General features: G+C 52.7%; 1 long non-coding RNA gene across 1 annotated transcript; it reads left to right on the top strand.

The window, feature by feature from the left end:
• The first annotated feature begins 40 nt into the window (after nucleotides 1-40).
• Nucleotides 41-3350, top strand: LOC115280906. The gene is made up of 2 exons (XR_003903990.1): nucleotides 41-366; nucleotides 3200-3350. It is a non-coding gene; the product is annotated as an uncharacterized LOC115280906 (long non-coding RNA).
• Nucleotides 3351-4941: the final 1591 nt, after the last annotated feature.

Below are 4941 nucleotides of genomic sequence, written 5' to 3'. Positions count from 1 at the left end.
GGAAGCGAGGGCCGCGCGCGCCTCGCAGGGCTGCCGGGAGGCGTGCGCGCGGCCCGCGGCCGGGGCTCGGCCCGTAGCGGAGCGGAAGCCGTGGTCCCTCCGCTGCGGCTGCCTGCCAGCAGCCACGGACTGAGGACCCGAGATCCCCGTGTCCGCCTCACTGTGAGAGCTGCCTGGGAAAAGTGATAAAATTGGGACTCCAGGCCCCACGCTCACTTGCGCAAATCTAGATGGAGGGAACGAGAAATCGGCATTTTCTAGTTTGGTCTCCGACAGTTCTTATCCCTAAGGAAATTTTCGAAAACACTGACCTGAGCCAATCGAATACTTTCTGGAGGGAATTTGCCTTGGAAATATTCTGACGAGGTAAAAGCAAAGGATTTTAACAAAAACAACCTATAAGTAAAAACTACAGTAGGGAAAAGAAATGCAGAGTAAAGGGAAAGAAGCCGCTTAATGCATTTATTCAGAGATGGTTATTGGCACGGGCCAAACACTGTATCAAGCCCTGGGAAGGCAGTGGGAACAGAGCAGGTCGAGTCTCCACCAGCGTGGGATTCAGCGTCAGGCAGGGAAAACATGTTTACAAACAGCCACACAATAAGCACTTTGAAAGAGACATACAAAGAGTTATGAAAGAATATTGAGTGAAAACCAGGTCTAGTCTGGGGAGTGGCTCGCAAAAAAGATTTGCAAAAGGTGTTACACAGGAACTGCTGTCAGAAGTATGAGGAAGAGATGGGAGAATATTCTAGGTCTGGTGTACAGTATGACAGCTTCCAGCCACATAGGACAGTTAAGCAGTGGAGATGTGAGTCCAAACTGACATGTACTGTCAATGTAAAATACACACTAGGCTTCAGACTTAGCATGAAGAAGGAAAGAATGTAAAATATCTGAAAAAACGGTTTATATTTATTACACATGGAAGTGATAGTATTTTGGATAATGGCATTAAATACAGTTTTGAAACCAATTTTTTTTCCTAATCATTGCTATCAGGAAATCTCATTTTTATTCCTAAGAAATTTTACTGTGTTTAAGCAGGCTGCACCACCAACATGGGCCTCAAACTCACAACCCTGAGGTCAAGAATTGGATGCTCTACTGACTGAGCCAGCCAGGCACCCCAAATGCTAGGAAGTCTTAAATGCCGCCTTGGCTGCATTCAGTTTCTGTTCGACAGCCCCGGGAAAGGAGCAAGCTAACCCGTGCTCTTGAGTTGGAGAGAGTCGCGGTGCCCCAAAGGGCGGTATTCAACGCGTATTTAAGGCTTTTAGGTGCCTGCTGTGTTTTCAGCCCTGTTGTGAGACCTGTACCAAATACAGCGGAATGAGGGCAGAGTAGGGATGCTGCTCAGTGTGAGTTAGTTGAAGAACTCAGATAAGATGATCTTTGAGGAGAACCCAGGGGTGAAGAAGCAAGGCATGTGTGATTTGGAGAAGAGCGCCCCAGATGGGGCAGGAAGGAGCCCCACAAGCACAGAGCGAAGTCCAGGCACACGACATGAGGGAGGCGGCTGAGAAAGGGCCCCACTCGGCACTGGGAGATCACCCGAGTGAAAAGGTGAGCCACTGCAGGGGTGCAGGGCCATGAACCACGACCTGATCTACTGTTTAAGGGTCGCTCCGGAGATGATGGGCGCGCAGAGAAGGCGACCTGAGGCAGGAGTGCTGTCTGTGCCCATGAGACAGTTGGGGCTGGGATGTGTTTTGAGGACAGACTTGGCAGGACTTTGTGGGCTGTAAGAGAGAAGGATCTGGGATGAAGGCAGCACTGGACGGAAGGAGTCCCGGGGAGGGAAGGTAGAGCTTTCGGCTGAAAAACTAGGAGTTTAATTTTATATAGTTAAGTCCAAAGTGCTTGGGCCTCCCTGTGGGTGATGGGTGAATGGGGGTGCAGGGGTGACGACGGAGAGCAGAGGTAGCCAGGTGCAGGTGAGGCCTCACAGGCACACAAATGACTTTTTTTTTTTAAGTTTATTTTTGAAAGAGAGGAAGACAGAGCATGAGCAGGGCAGGGACAGAGAGAGACAGACAGACAGACAGACAGACAGAATCCAAAGCAGGCCCCAGGCTCTGAGCTGTCAGCACAGAGCCCAGTGTGGGGCTCAGACTCCCGAATGGTGAGATCATCGCCTGAGCCGAAGTTGGATGCTTAACCGACTGAGCCCCCAGGCGCCCCTGCACACAAATGATTTTCAGCCTCAAGCAGCAGCTGCCAGTGAAGGGCTTTGATCCGGAGGCGGAGGAGCGGAGTCCTGTTTTAAAAGCTCACTTTTGAAACAGCGTGAAGGATGAGACCATGACGACAGGCCAGGTGGGAAGCTGTTGCAATAGTTCCAGAGAACAGGGAAACAGGAAGGGGGATGGGGAAGTGGTGAGGCTGGCAGAGGCGGCGAGCAGGGCCAGATGGCAGCCGGCACCGATGAGGCTGGGGGGCATGAAGGAGGCCGAGGGACAGCCAGCATTGCCACGCCTTCCCCTTTCCCGTGGAAACTGGAAACTACATTTTTATAGGACATTTCAATAAAAACAATTTGCCCAACATGTGGGCCAAACAAAACAAATCAGATCTACAAAGTCCTCATCTTGACCCCCACATGGAGTTCTCCACAGGGTAGTGCCCCCACATGCTCTCCTGGGAAGCCCGTTTTCTTAATGCAGTTACCTGCACCCACCAGGAGCCTCTGATTCCAGGAACAAACGAAGATCCTGCTGAAAGCAGTTATGGGGCACTGTGTCCCTGTCCCCTGGCACCAAAAGATGCTGTTGACTAAACACGGTCCACGTGTGGCTTCGGAGAAATCCCACGCCCTGGTGGTGCCAATGCCCCCTCAGAGAAGAAATCACGTGTCCTTTTACTCCTAAGCCGCGCTGCTCAGCGTGACACTGCGCCCTCCCCGGGACACCGCCCCTCTGCCTCAAGGACTGGGAGAGTGACAGTGGCCGGGTGAGGGAGGCTCTTCTCTCACTTGCAAAACTGAAAGGGAGGAGGCCCAGCCACCTTGTTTTCTTTCTACTTCCTCTTCTACACAAGTGGCCCCAGTGGCCAGAGCGGCCCACATGCTGCCCCTTCCCTTCTGCGTCTCCCCCCAAGGCCAAGCCAGCGCGGCCTCGGGCCTGCGGCCACCCCGCACCCCCCAGCACTGGAACCCACGCCGGCCTCACCATAAATTACTACATGCTTTGCTTTCCAGCGACTGTGGCTTGGGACGCATGGCCCTCCCGAACCTCAAGGGAAGGAAGACCCGTGGTGGGAAGCAAGACTCAGCTGGACCCCAGGAACGCCAGAGCCAGCCCATCGTTTTTAAAACCTTGTACCCAAAAATAAATACATAAAACCTTGTACCCAGTGTTTTTTCTGTAGCCTACCAGTGTTTGTCATTTTTAAATCTAAGTATGTGAAGTATTCTTTTCTTCAATCAATTTCCCACAAACGCAACTAGAGAGGTTCAGAGTAAAAATAAGTCTTCCTGAGACTTTTTTCCGAGTGAGGGTGTCATAATATTGCATAATGTGTTTATGTAACGAGCGTCAGCTTGCAGAAAGCACGGGGCTCACTCAGCCGGGAGGTGAAGTGTGTACTCGCCCTACACACTCGTGGGTGCTCGCCGCACGGACAGCCCTAGGGCACAGGCACGGTGCGACCCTCTCCAGCACTTCCACAGCCCGGACGGGGCTTGAAAGACCGTCATGTAGCTCTGCAGCTGGCATAGAACATTCCAGAAGTTTGGGTGGGGGGTCACGGTCGGGAAGCGACGTGACACCGGTCTGCGGCCCCTCTCTAGGGTTTGTGAAGGAGCCACGAGGCCCTGCCCTTTGCAGTCCCTGGAAACTAGCCTCCTGGGGGGGCAGCTGGCCAGCCCTGGCGGTGACCACAGCGCTCAGCATCTGGGCTGCTCCACTCACTCCTTTCACTAATGCCAAATTCAGTGAGGATTTAATACCAAATTCCCCAAACTGTCTCTGGGTACTTCAAGATGCTTTAGCTGAAGAGGAGCTCACAAAAGACAATCTTTAATCTTAGTCCTCCCGTTTTTTTCAGCTTATTTTTTTTAGTAATCTCTGCACCCAACATGGGGCTCGAACTGAGATCAAGAATCACATGCTCTTCTGACAGCCAGCCAGGCATCCTAAGTTCCCTCTTTATTATTATTAGTTTCTTAATCTTTATTTTGAAAGAGAAGGAGAGAGTGCAAGTTGGGGGAGGAACAGAGAGGGAGACCCAGAATCCAAAGCAGGATCCAGGCTCTGAGCTGTCAGTCTAGAGCCCGACGTGGGGCTTGAACTCAACGGAACCGCGAGATCATGACCTGAGCCGAAGTTGGACACCTAACCAACAAAGCCACCCAGGTGCCCCCTAAGCTCCCTTTTTAAATGAATAAAATTCACATACCTTTGATTTAAAAAAATCCTAACAACATTAGAATCGCCATGATTGAGACCATGGGTTCACCAACTGTGGTCCAGGGACCCCTGGAGGCCCCCAAGAACCTTACGGGGGGTCAGCAGAAGTCTGGCAGTTTGGCGGACATGGCTGTCAGCAAAGGCAGCTGTTCTCAAGCAGGCAACGCGGGCCCTGGGGTCTGGAAGATGGAGTCGAATGTCACCAGACTGGAAGGTGTACAAGTTAACGAGGAAGGAGGGAGAGAGAAATGGTCCCACTGAGTCTGGGGAAAGGGTGAAAGGCAGCGGCCAGGACAGAGAAGCCCCCGACCTCAGCAGCTTGGAGCTAGGGGACCCAGCCCTGGAGCTGTCCTGCACGTCACGTCCGCACCTGCGGCAACGGTCGGAGATGGGCTTGCTGGAGGGCGCCCTGGCCCAGCCTCCCGAAACCTGGAGGGTGTTGTCACTCAGCACTTTCCAGAGCAGGCAGCCTGGGAATGCCCACCCCTCCCTGCTTCACCAGCCCTGGTGGAGACGGACACCATGCTTTATG

Source organism: Suricata suricatta, chromosome 16, assembly GCF_006229205.1.
Source record: "Suricata suricatta isolate VVHF042 chromosome 16, meerkat_22Aug2017_6uvM2_HiC, whole genome shotgun sequence".
Taxonomy (NCBI): Eukaryota; Metazoa; Chordata; class Mammalia; order Carnivora; family Herpestidae; genus Suricata; species Suricata suricatta.
This window is presented reverse-complemented; position numbering and strand designations above follow the sequence as displayed.